The 14,059-nt window shown below is 46.0% G+C and overlaps 1 protein-coding gene and 1 long non-coding RNA gene across 2 annotated transcripts in view; one reads left to right on the forward strand and one right to left on the reverse strand.

The window, feature by feature from the left end:
- Positions 1-14,059, reverse strand: part of LOC135384015 (uncharacterized) — a 102,549-nt gene that overhangs the window by 61,747 nt on the left and 26,743 nt on the right. The window contains exon 2 of the long non-coding RNA XR_010420210.1: positions 5,663-5,887. This is a non-coding gene — a long non-coding RNA (uncharacterized LOC135384015). The remainder of the gene's footprint in view (positions 1-5,662; positions 5,888-14,059) is intronic.
- Positions 1-14,059, forward strand: part of LOC135384014 (uncharacterized) — a 113,177-nt gene that overhangs the window by 39,397 nt on the left and 59,721 nt on the right. The gene's annotated exons all lie outside the window — the stretch shown is intronic.

Consider the following 14,059-nt stretch of genomic DNA (forward strand, 5'->3'; position numbering starts at 1 on the left):
TGTTTGGATGTGGCTCCCGGACGAATTTCCCACGTGGAAACGGAATTCTGTTCCGGCGAAGATAAATCGTGGCGTTGCTGCCATCCAGCAAGCGGAAAGATTATTTATTTATGTCCTGGTGCCTGCATCCTCCAGTATGGGTTACGCCATGTTTCACCGCGAATCACGGAAAAAAATGTAGCAGTAGAGCAAAATGTGACACACGCGTTTGAGAAACGGGGTAGAAGAGTAAGCTCCACGAATACGTAGCTAAGCACTTCAATATTTCGATTCAATAGTGAGTTTTAGTATATCGTACGCTATCACCATTACATACGCAAGGGATAGCGTTGGTGGTTATGTGCACGCGCAAGACACAAACAGAGGTTTGCGCATTGCGCTGCACCACCACACTATCCCTTACGTACACATACGCGACATCGTGCAGTATGCTAAAACTCACTAATATCATCTCATCGCACGACAACGTTTATGCCAGGAACGCCACGTTAAACAAACTGGTCCGCTGGCACCAACGGGCTTGTTTGTTTAGGTACCAGCCAGCCCATGTCTCGAGATGCACATCCGACTCGGCAGTGTAAGATAATAGCATTCAAGTCATGTGGCATCCGATGTACAGCTGCGCCACTATATCTACCGCAATGTGAACTGATTAGCAGAGTCCACACCCAACCGGGAACGGGACAAGTGGCAAGCGCGGACTTCCTCTACTAATTTAAATTCGCTGTCCCGCGTGCGGCCCATGCTAACGAATGCAACAACGATGGTGTTGTGTACGTTTATTCAGAGTTAGGTGCTGTTCTGGATGTCCATGAGCTGAAAAGCGTCGGAATAAATAATGCAGCCCAGGAAAGAGCAAACCGTAGCTCCTCTATAGAAATGATACACTTGATTACATTACCGCCCGAAGTATCGCTCTCCAAACTTTCCTGTCTGGCCTTGCCGAAGGTGAAGCTTCTCAACTGCGGGAATATCAAATGGAATCAAAGGTGACTAACTCGTAACTTCAACGATCACGTTTCTGTCTTATATACTCCGCTAAATGAATAGCGAAACTGTTTCTCTGACTTTGAGTTTGAGTGGTACAAAAAGAAAGACGTATATATGCATTGAATTAGCTTGTTTTTCCCCATGGTCACCTTTTGACATACTTCGTGACAACTAGGGACGGACTTGCAGCCGGCCGGATCCACAAGTCTCAATAGCTCTTAGCTCGATAACGCAGTTGTTGGTAGCGTGCTGAACTCAAGATCGCGGGTTTGATCCCGGCAGGGGACGGTAGCAACGCGGGGGAGGCACACATTGCTTCTAGCACCAGACTTCCGGAGCACGTTAAAGAACACCAGGTGGTCGATATTTTCCTTAGCCCTATCATGCGTCACGCGCACCATGTAGCCGCTCAAGTGCAAGTGAACTCACCTTACGTGTAAATTTACTCAATTATTATTACAGAGCCACGAACTCCTGTACACCGTCAAAGATAAGGATGACAAAGCGATGGGATTAGTCGGTATATGTAGAAAGTGCATTCGAGGGCGAAGTTCCATGCCATTTACTCGTATACGTTTTGAAGTGCCCGGTACCACCCCCCAGTCTCCAATAGCCCATTCCGCTTCTACTGTGGAGTATACTGTATACTGTAGGCCACTGACTTTTTCGGGTTAAATGCCTTTCTCAGATTCGGGGGGGGGGGGGGATTATGCGCTATTTTTAAATATGTAATTCCCAAAGAAATCTGCAATAGTTGTGCCCTTAGGTGTTATCGGGTGTTTTTGTTTCTCCTCTTGTCTATTTAGTCCTTTCCTTTTTTTTTTTTTTTTTTGTCGGTTACCAGAAATACACACATGGGTGTATTTCTGGGAACGTGTGACCCACTATTACATGTGTTACACGTGGCAACCTTTGTTCGTCGTCAGTGGAAACGTCACTGGAGGATTTCATAGTGAATAGAATTTCTGAAGAAATCGGATTTAACCAGAATTGGTCGGCGATCAGTTCGGGGGAAGGGGGGGGGGATACCGGACTGATTCGGGTTTAACCCGACAAAAGTCCTCCATAAGTACATGCATAAATTCTTGAGTGGTACCGCCGCATGAAACAGCGCTTCACAAGCCTCAAGATTAATTCCAATCAATGCATCCAAGAAAACACGTACCTTTCGATAATGCTTCCGCTCCATCTCGTGTGTTAAGTTCTAAAAACAAACACCTTGAACCATCTGCGATTTATTCTGCGGTAACCGTGCACCATGAACAGACAAGATAACGTCTTTCTTGTTCAATGCGCCGCAGTTGAGAGATCGATGGAGCAACCTAGCTTTCTCGCGCTACGCCTTTACGGTTTATTTTTGGCCGTGAATCGTCCAATAAAGGATAGCGTAGCGCTGATCTTCTTCCATCCAGTATATGGGATGAGATACGACGTTTATAAAGTTTGGCAGTTTCGACGTGGTCGGCACTTAGGCACCTGTTCTATAACGGGGTTTGTGGATGTTAATACCACTTACAACTCTTTGGGCGACGCAAGTTTGAAAGAAGGCGAGAAAAACAAGAGTTTGAGTCGCACACGCACACACCCACACACAACAAAATACTAATCATACGAAAGGGCTTTGCGCACCTGTATAGATACATAGGTTGTTCGGACATGTAGTGGTTCGCGTCAGACCTTTTAGGCGCGCTTTCCATGTTACCGTTTATGCTTCGAATAATCAGGCTCGCACGATAATAAGCTTACCGGACGAAAACTTAGTCATTTGGCGTGTCATAGCTATACACAGGTGGCTGTAGATGGTGTTCAATGAGGATGATGGGAAGATGACAACGTTGGAATTGTGGGACGGGCTTTATAGCTTGCACAGATGTGTTACATAGCACTGTCTCTCTGTTTCGCTGTCACATGTCTGTTTGGCATATGGGACTCAGTGTGTGTTTGCAATTCTTTTCTATCACCATCACCACTAATCATCGTCATCGCCATCATCATCCTCTTCACTGGCATCACCATCGCAGGAGTTTTCCAAAAATGTAACTGGTGCAAGTGATATGGAGTTGCGGGCCTCACACTATAGTGAAGCCAAAATCTCTATTTTAAAATGAAATGAAATCAAATCATATGGGACACGAAGCAGACTTTTCAGAAGGGCAAAAATAGGTGATTGCCTTAGGGCGTGCCAAGGTCCATCCCGTGAAAGTAGTAGTGAAATTTGCACGTGTATCAACGCGCACGGTCATACGGGTCTACCAGAAATGGCGAAAGTCGCAGGCCACAGGAACTTCCCGTCAGAATTCTGGCCGAAAGAAGACTGACAGACCGAGACCGCCGTGTTGTTTTGCGACCCGGGGCTAAAAGTCACTTAGCTTCGAGGTAGGAATTGCTGCAGGACATAAACGCTGGCCCCACACAACCCATTTCTGAAAGAACACTTCGAAGCGAACTGCGAACTGCAAGAGGCCTCTGCTCACTTCGGCTCACAAAGTTGTTGGGTTACAGTGGGCGAAAAAACACAGACATTGGATTGTGGAAGGACTGGAAATGTGTGATCTAGTCAGACGAGTCATATTTCTGCCTGTCTGTGAATGATGCTCAGCGTCGTGTTCATCGCGGACCTCTTCGCGGACCCGCCGTCAACGAGGACTGCGTGCATGGTGTCGTGCAGACTGGAGTAGGCTCTGTAATGTCCTGAGGATGTTGTAATTACGCGAATTTGGGCCCCTATTGGTTGAGGTGACAGGCAGTTTGAACCAGTGTGTCTACGTTGAACTGTTGGACAACGAGGTTTTGACATAACATTCTCTTCCCGGTATTCCAGGATGACACTTGCCGAGTTCATTGGGCTAAAACTGTGACTGATTGGTATGATGAGCATTCAGGGACAGTCACACACTTAGACTGGCCCTCAAAATCACCCGATTTGAATGAAACTCTGGGGGACTACCTTGGAACAACGCGTCAAACGTCACGACTAGCATCCACGCAATCTGGCTGACCTGCGTAATTCTTTGATGGCAGAATTGTTGAAAATTGATGGCTCCTACATCCGTCTCTGTCCCAGGTGACTAATTTTTGTCCGGTGAGCTTACGTGATACATGAAATGCTCATATTAATTTAGAAATAATATTGATGTCGCTACTTTTGAACGACTTTCTAACGAGTGGTGGAATGTAAAATTTCCGTATAATGCTTGAGACGACGTACGTCATGGCTTCGGACTTCATGTTGGCTCAGCATTGATTCCATTGATGACGTCATCAGCATCGTCATCATGTATTTGTGGTTGTTGTTGTCCATTGGTGAGGTGTGAAGCACCGCTGATCTTATAAATTCGTGTATTTAATATCTAAACACTAAAATTAGCAAACTAGATTGTCGGACGATGCCTTACATACTGGTATCGGTTTAATAGATGGGTTTCCGGATGCGCCCGTCTCTTTAAAACTAATTTGATGCCTCTGCTACGTCGTAAAACGCACTGCGGAGAAAGTGGCGGGGAGAGTAAGTATAAATGAAGGCACTTTTCTTGCAGTGCCATACAACACTGCAGAAAAAGCACGCTTTACAGGGGCATATTCAAATGCAGTGTTGTACCCGTTATCGAAATACGGTGTCGCGATACCGATGCTCGTTACTTGGATAAAAAGTAGCGAAACACCGGTATCGATACTTCCTTCTTGAAGTAACGAAGTACTGCTATCGTTTCCAATACTTTACCGGATACTTCGGCTGACAATTCGAAGAAATTACGTGAAATCTGCAACATCGAAATCTCGCCTAAGTGAACATTCCATTTGGGTAAGATCGAATCGGGAGAAGACAGTGTTGCGACATAAAAGCACAAAAGAAAACAGTTATCATACAGCTTAGACACGTTGGTTAACTGTTAGCAATAGCTGGTGGTCAAAGTTTTCGCCTGTCATTCTACTGCGCTTTCCTGTAAGCGTGTCTGCACAGATACTGAACGGACGTTCCGCTGCAGCACTAGAGGGAGGGGGGATATAAAAAGTTAAAATACGCGGAGAGGGAACTGCTGTTTTCACTTTTCTGAAGACAGAGTGAACATTCGGAAACCTGTCCTTGTCACTGTCCGCGCTGGGCGGGTCAGTGACAATCAATAAAAGAATTGTGTCCGTTGAAGCAAAGGTGGGGCACTATAAGAGTATCGGTAACGACACGGAGATCGCGTTACCGTCAACTTGAAACGGAAATACTTTTCAGATACAAATTTAAAGTACGAGTATCGCGATCCGCACTTCGATACCGAAATAAGTATCGATTACGATAACGGCGTTATATGTAACGACGCTACATACAACACTGGCTTAATGATAAAAGAAACGGGGGGAAAGTTTGTCATACAAGAGTCACCCATTCCCTATAAAAGGAAGACTGCTCCTGCGCAAGTCGCTGTTCAGGCAGGCAGTGCAGTGAGACATCACCCACGAGTCCAGCGTCCCAAAGGGACCGTAGCAGCGCAGGTGTGACCTCAGTGTGCTGAGCAGGGTCAAGTAGTACCTAAACAGTAAGCTCTGAGTATCCCAGATGGGCGAGACGGCGCCGGAGCCTGGACCGGTGTCCCCCGTACCGCTGGCAGTCGAGGAGGATGTGTCGCACGTCCGCTTCTATATGACACGTGGGGCAAAGAGGAGAAGAGAGTTGGCTCACCTTAAACGGGAAGAGCGGAGTTCGTGCCACATTCAACTGCAGCCGATTAAGCGACGACGACGCCTCGCTGCGCGGCACAACCATTAGCGGGCCAATGGTTCGCAGTAAGGTGCTGGAGCGGATAGCTTCAGACGAGCTTTACAGATGAATGTGTAACTTTGTACAGTTCTGTCCATTCTTTCCACTAGTTTCCACTACACCTCCGATCTCAACTGGAACATATTCCTGCAGAGAAATATGAGAAGGTTTTTACACTTCCTTATATGAATGTCCTTCCGAATATTTTCATTTTCAAGCAAATACTCCAACACAAATCCCCGACACACTATTGAAGGATCAACAGTATCAAGAGCTCTTCAACAGAGAGTAGCCTACACCGATAAAATGATTCGCAGGTACCAGACTGCCAATAATAACCAGCGCTGCACTGTGTTAACGGCTTCTCCACAAATGCAGAGCGATGTTTCCTGCACGGGTGACAGAAGCGAGGGGGAAAGGAATATGCAATCGCCCAACCGGATACAGAAGAGACACTTTCTTTGTTTCCATTAGCGAACATCAGAACTACGCTGCACGATAGAGCATATATATCCAATACTCCTCCCGGTGGACCGTCCTGATCGGCGCAATAAAGAAAGAGAACCGGCTTGGAACTATGAGTCACTCCACTGTGCTCCCTGTCTGAAGTGAGCCTTCGATACTGGGCAAATAGCTAGCACCAGAGGTCAGTTACTACACACTTGGGCGCTCGTGAGAAAATCGGGCAGATAGGAATGGGAATCAATTCGGGCGAACCTCCGCAAACAGAGACAATGTTTACTGCAGAATTAGGGAGGAAAAAAAAAGGATCAGCAAGTAGGACGTTACGATGGTCCGTGTAATGGATGTGAGCCGGAATACAGGGTCGATTCTGCCATTGCCGCCAACAGGTGGTAGGAATGGAGATTACATCACTGCTTACCCGAAAAGGATCCTTGAAGTTCGGGAACAGGATTCGCGCAACGAGGTGTACATCCCGGAGTAACGTACCAGTAAGTTACCAGACAGTGTCGTAATACCTTTCCTTTTTTCTGCCGTGTTGGCGCCTCAAGGCAACTGCGCAAGCGTAGAGAGGCGGGGTAGTTGGGGATCGGTGGTAGTTTCTACAGTTCAGGGCAAATAATAGCAGCGTACAGATGGGGAGAGGAACAGCAGGAATGAGTGGGAGACAGGAGGGTTAGCATGCGTCCTGGGCCGACTTCAGGGGCAACCGTGCCGACGTTCGTCTGGAAAGTCTTCGGAAAACCCGGGGAAAATCTCGGACAGCACAGACGGTGGTAAGATTCGAACACACCACCTCCCAGTCTTCAGCAGGACGTTGGCTACCACTAACGAGCGGAACACCTTATCCCGCTCGGGCATGCCGCTGGTGTCGTAATAGCTGGACCTGATTGTTTAATTTATGTTTTCTTTTCGATACTTTTATAGAACGCGAAGTGCCAATGTGGCACTACAGTACGAAAGTACTGTAGTGTACTGTAGTACTATGCACTACAGTACGAAAGTTAGAAATGCAGGAGGATAGTGCAGCTTTCCTTGATGTTAAGCATAGTGCTAAAAAGAAAAAAAAAAGACGGTCCCCATAGAGAATTTTCGGATTATATCTAATTATCATGCAATCCTTTTGGAGGAACCTTAGCCTAGACAACGATCAATGCGACGATAATTAACATTCGAATATAGTTCACAATCATATGTTGTGAAATAAAGGCTAGAATAGCAGGAGTGGTGAGTGCGGGAGAGAATTAAAGTTTCACTGATGCGTGGCAGATTAATATAATTAGTTTGGATGATGTATACTAGTGGGAGGGACACTTATTGTTCCAACTTTCTTAACACTGTGGAAAATTTAGTGCATCCCATTGAATAAATCGGTACAGCTCCAGTCAACCTTAATAATAACACCGGGAAGAATTCCGTCTCATTTTCCCAGCGCTATAACAGAATTCTTTGGGGCACTGGGGAAATGTTACCTGAACAAAATCCTTGCGTTAAACTAACAGAATAATTTTGTTCCATTAAGATTTCCTGATGTCCCCAAGGTTTGCTGTCGTCACGCTCGGGAACGAGACCACATTTTTTGCAGTGTTATTATTAAGTTTGACCGGAGCTGTACCAGCAGTGCAGCGCTAACTATCATTGTAAAATAAATGGCAAATCGACGTTCTGAGGTACAAGCTTAGAAATAAGAAGAAGAGCGTGAGGGGGCATAAGATAACTGAATTGTAATTCGTGGCAAGTGCACGAGAGCTTTGGCATCTTTGCGAACTACCAGGGCTTCGTGGGAGTAGCGTTTCAAATCCACAAATCTCAGTATGTAGTGCACGTTGATCAGCAGGGTATAATCTAGCAGGGGTGGGAGTAGCATTTTAAATCCACGAATTTCGGCGTTACAGTATGTGGCGCACAGCCGACAATGGGCTTTGATACTCGCCCCTCTTTCTGAACGCTGTCATTCAAAAGTTGTACGTTTCGCCGACAAAGGAGAACATTCCGACACATTCCGCGTTCCGACACACTACATGGGCTCTCTCTCTCTCTCTCTGTCGAGGACGACACAGGATGCCGGCAAATGTTGCGATTATGCACCGGTTCGACGCATTTTCACGAGCCCTTGCAATGCGTAAACACGGCACGTATCCCCTAGGCAGAAATTACCGCACTTCTTGAACAAATGTTGACAAATATGCTCATCATTAATTTATCTGTTGTTGTTGTTGCCAAATATGATGCAACAATGTTACGCAACCCGCGCTACGTTCGGATGCACACCAAAGCGCGTCATCCACGCCCTTCAAAAAAAGAAAGGAATTCACAATCCTATTGTTTGTGCGGTCTTCAGTTAACTTTCCACCAGCCTATGAAGGCTTGCATCGTAAATATTTAGCCCTGTTAAGAGCGCTTGGTAAGCCAGGTTCTTGTCTTATGAACAACATGGTAGAGAACGGGGAAATGCCTGCTTTGGCATGTAACGTAACATGGTAAGATAGCAAAATCTCGCCGTTAGTCCTTTTATTGTGTGTGTTTCTCGTTGTCTCATTTGATATCTCCCACTAACCAATGGTGCCGTGACGTTACACGTAAGGATTGTCTACCTATAATATGGAGACATGTTGCACGTGCCGCAGGGAGGACTGAGGATAGCTTCAACCGCCTGGGGTTATTTTTGACGCGCGCCGGAAATCTCCTACACAGGGTGCTGGAAGCACCGTTTACCTCTCCCACATTGCTACCGTCCTCGGCCGGGTTTGAACCCGCGATCCTAAGGGCGGCAAGCCAACACAGTACAGACTGAGCTATCGAAGAGGGCGTTCTCTCCCGCAATGCTGTAGCTTTCCTGTTCCAGATACAATTTGAAATCACGCATAAGCCCCTAGTATACAATCACTAGTAAAAAAAAAAGTTGTAAACAAGAATAAAATACCTACAAATGTGAAACGTATAGTCACCATCGAGCTGGTCCCCTTCGGAAACTTCATACTTAGCCCAGTGCTGTTTGAAACGTTTTTCGAAACCGCAAAGAACTGTCCCGTCACATTCGTTTGTATTTGCTGACCATCCTGAAATCTTTTTCCGTTCAACTGCATTTTGATTTTTGGGAGGACGAACAAAAGCCACAGAGTGGAATCGTGTCTGTGACTCAACAGTTGCAAAAAAAGAAAAGAAAATGAAAATGAAGTTTCAATAGAAATTTCAGGATATTCCTGAGATACAAGCGTATGTGACGAGACAGAACTTTCCTGTTTCCGAAGAAAACTGTTTCGCACTGTGGAAACAACGCTTGGTGAAGCTTGAAAGCTTGGTGAAGTGAAACAACGCTTGGTGAAGAAGGCTACGTCGACGGTGACTAAGTCCTAAATTTATAGTTATTTCACTTTTTTTTATTGTTGTACATTTACTTCCTTACTGTTGAAAAATAAATAAACTCCGTATACTTTTCGGTTAGTCGTCCTATGCAGATACCTCTCTTTGATGGTCGGTAATGTTTTTTTTTTTTTTTCCTCTCCGTGTAGATAGTGCAATGAACCAGAAAGACATGCAAAAGAATTAAAAGGTCATTCTCCATATTCTGTATGTACTACATGTGTGCACATTTACAACGCTTATTTTCGTCTTATTCTTTTATACGACGATCGCGCCGTAATTCAGTCTTTTCAATTCCATCTCCAAGACGTGGAGAAGACAATATCTAGCATTGTCGTCCGCAGCAAGTTTAATCAGGGAGTACGCGTAGGACACATCGACCCAGGCTGGAGACAATTCTGCGGATTAATATGTGCAGCAATCATCTATTGACCTCGACGTGTGTGCCGTATAGCCATACAGAGATATATTCTTCTCCGGTTGTAACCGGAAAATTGGAAGCGATTGTTTTATTGGAAGTTTCTACCCTCCAGTAGCAATAACTCTTATATTATTCCATGCCTCGTCACATCAACCGAGTTCCGCTATCGGCACTTCACGTCATCCCTCACGGGAGCTACGGTGCAAGTTGAACACTGTGCTCGTAGATTCTTACTTTTTGCGCCATACGAAAATGAACGAAACCGCGTAATTGAGTTAGTAATTACAGAGCGCGAGTCCCATAGCGGCCCGATCAAATAAAGCGACCGATAAAGAAAAGAGTGAAAAAGAGATGAGGTCTGCTTTATAAAGGACGTAGATACGCATAACGAAGCCCAACTACACCCATGAGGCAGCTGAAACCACCCTTTCAGAATCACTCAGTGAAATTGACGTAGAAATATTTGAAAAGCGTCGGAGCGTGCAGCTCTTTGCTAGAGTAACAGAATAGCAAACGGAGCCCTCCGTTTTTGTGGCCATTCAGTCTCGCTTACAAAATTAGGTAGAGGACTGCAACCTTTGTGTGTGCTTCCGAATTAGCCAGATACTTTGGAGAAAAAGTGAACTTCGTGACCGGTTCCCGTACGTGTTACATAGAAAAGGCCGTACGCATTGTATAAGGCGAAAGCGTCTTCTGTATAAGAGAGAACTGATGTTCTGAGGCTGGAACAACATAGAAGGGACAATCACATACAAGGCCTCAAGTTGCCTAAGAAATTAACGATGAAAGATGGGAGTCACCGAAAAGGTTAGCCAGCTGTGGGACTCGAACCCACATCTTCTGGATTACCGGCCCAGGGCTCTACCAATTGAGCTAAGCTAACACGCCTTCTCAGCGACTTCCAGGGTGCGTCATCTGAAGGGACAAATCAGTCACTCTCTCTCACTCATCCTCCTTTCACTCTTACATTTTTGCACACTCATACACACATTCATACGACAGGGATCGACGCAAGCGGCAATTGTTGAACAAGAGAGAACTGATGTTCTGAGGCTGGAACAACATAGAAGGGACAATCACATACAAGGCCTCAAGTTGCCTAAGAAATTAATGATGAAAGATGGAAGTCACTGAAATTGTTAGCCAGCTGTAGGGCTCGAACCCACATCTTCTGGATTCCTACAGCTGGCTAACCTTTTCAGTGACTTCCATCTTTCATCGTTAATTTCTTAGGCAACTTGAGGCCTTGTATGTGATTGTCCCTTCTATGTTGTTCCAGCCTCAGAACATCAGTTCTCTCTTGTTCAACAATTACCGCTTGCGTCGATCCCTGTCGTATGAATGTGTGTATGAGTGTGACAAAAATGTAAGAGTGAAAGGAGGATGAGTGAGAGAGAGTGACTGGTTTGTCCCTTCAGATGACGCACCCTGGAAGTCGCTGAGAAGGCGTGTTAGGTTAGCTCAATTGGTAGAGCCCTGGACAGGTAATCCAAAACATGTGAGTTCGAGTCCTACAGCTGGCTAACCTTTTCAGTGACATCCATCTTTCATCGCCTTCTGTATGTTCTTTGAATCTATGGGCCATGACATTCGTAAACGCGTACATGAAGCATTTACGTAGGCTTCGCTCTTACACGCTTTTATGTTATGAGACTTTTCTGTCACTATACGCCATGAGGTCCCGACTATTGAGCATTACCCATGACTCGACATGTCTTTCATGAAAGCGGACCTAGTTTAGTTTAGTTCGATTCGGTAAGACGAAGGTGCATGCGCATTCATGGGCACATGGCTACATGTGTACATGGGCATACGTTGTCGGACGTGCGGTAACAATATAAAGTCGATGAATAAACTATATAGTACGACATCAATATTTTAAAAAAAATTATTTAAGGCGCTAGAACGTTCCAGAATTCCGTATCTCGTGTAGTCCTTCTCTGCCTGTGCTTTGCTGAACCAATCGAACTGAAATGCATTCCCACAGGGGACCGTGTGTTTCGTAGGCGATTTTTCGGTCAAAATGAGGCTGACGCCCTTGCCTCCGACAACACGACGTTAGGTTTGAGAGAAATAAAATAGAACAAACGTTCGTTGGCACGGCAACTGTGAGGAAAAACAAAGCAGAGCTCGCTCGGGCCTCTACACAAAATGAATGCCGGGGGAGAAGTTGATTTGCGGGCTCTCGAAACTGACAATGTCACGCAATCCCGTGTATTCCCCTCGTAATGAGTGCGGCTTATAACAAAATTCGCATTATACCGTCAACATCGCCGACGGCCACAGATAGAACGAGATGCGCGAAGTGGATGGCTGCGGTCTCGCAATGCTCTATGCACTGCGTGTCCTTTTGATAAACGAATTGGTTAGACGCTTGTTCAAAGGACGCGCTGCACAATTATTTTTCCTCAGTGGAAGAGCATGTGAGGGTACAACAACAACAACAATAAATGATGACGATGAGATGGGGTGTTTCACCGCGGTGGTGCGGTACCCTACCCCATTGCACGTGGAACGTTATGTGAAGATGATGAAGGAAGGATGAAAATACAAGAAAGAACTAAAGCGTCTGGAGCAATCCAGTGGACGACAGGAAGTCCATGAACAGGTGAAGAACCCGACGATGGAGCACAGGATCTTCATAGGGGCCAATGAGTGCAGCTAGGTGAGCGGCGTCTTGCGGATACAGGCAAGCTCATCACACAATATCCGCCTTTGCGGGCAGTAGGGTGCACATTACATAAGAATGTGGTGTGCGGTCGCCACGACACCGCAGGTGGAACAGAGGCCGGTGTCACAGCATCTGATCATGCACTTGAACTGCGGGGTGAAAGCCACATTGAGCCGGAGTATACGCAGGAGGGAGATAAAATGGCGTAACAGACGAGCAGGGAAAGAAAACGACAGATTTGGGTCTACCGAATACATGAGAGATTGAGCCGTGATGTCCCGGCGCCATTGCTGCAGAGCCGAGGGTTGAAACCATGCAGTTAGTAGGGCCCTTCTGTCACCTCTTGACAGCACAATGGGCACGGCTGTCGGGGACTCGTGGGCAGCCGTTGCTACTCTGTCAGCCTCCTCATTGCCTCTTAGACCGCAGTGACCTGCAATCCACTGCAGGGATATATGATGACCTTCATCATGTAAATGCTGAACTTGGTGGAGAATGTCTACTACGATGGAGGCTAGCGACCCACGAAGCCCCATGGTAGCCACATATTGCAGAGCAGCCCGTGAATCGGTGTAGAACCACCCAGGCACGCGGAGGAAGTTGGGAGATATCTGCTGCAGAGAGAGTAGAATGGCCTACTCTCTAGAGAGAGTAGAATGGATGTTGATGACGTACGATGTGAGAGACGATATCCACGGTGCGACTGCATTTGATGGGACGACAAAAGCACACGACGAACCCTCCCGGGTGGAAGGTCCATCCATGTGAGGGTAGGCAGGCTTTGGTCTGGACTATGTGCCTTTCCATAACGTGCATATTACAAATAAAAAAAAACTTTTTTTTTTCGTCGAAAACATCTGTGTACCATCGATACCTTCATATACAGTACAGTACAGCCACAGTGGTGCCCTCCACGGGTGTACTTCGCACTAAAGTGATCAAAATCCCCATTGCAAAAAAAAAAAACTGCTGTAAATTAATGTTATCTGATTATAAAATGCACAGTCGCGCGCGCGAAACTGCCGACCGCGAACTTAGACTAGCATGAACATAAAAATGCACACACCGAACTTGGACTAACCCAGTAATAAACTAACCACCGTGCTGTTCCGTCGTGTCCGCCTAAGCCTAACACTCTTAACTCCGTACCCTTTAGTAAAGGGTAAAAAATCGCAATATTTTACCCTCTATTTCAGAAGCTACCAGGTACCCTCTGAGCGACCCCTTTTATAAAAGTTACAAGGAAACCCACTAATTAGAGGTTACGGCCTTCAATCCAGCACCTGCCCGTAAAGGTTACGCCAACGTGCGGCTTTTTATACAGGATGTTCATTTTTATTCGCAACAGAGTAGCGCTCATTTGGCAGGTGGGTTATGTGAATTTTTGCTAATTAGTCGATCC

This window comes from Ornithodoros turicata, chromosome 2, assembly GCF_037126465.1.
Source record: "Ornithodoros turicata isolate Travis chromosome 2, ASM3712646v1, whole genome shotgun sequence".
NCBI classification, from domain to species: Eukaryota; Metazoa; Arthropoda; class Arachnida; order Ixodida; family Argasidae; genus Ornithodoros; species Ornithodoros turicata.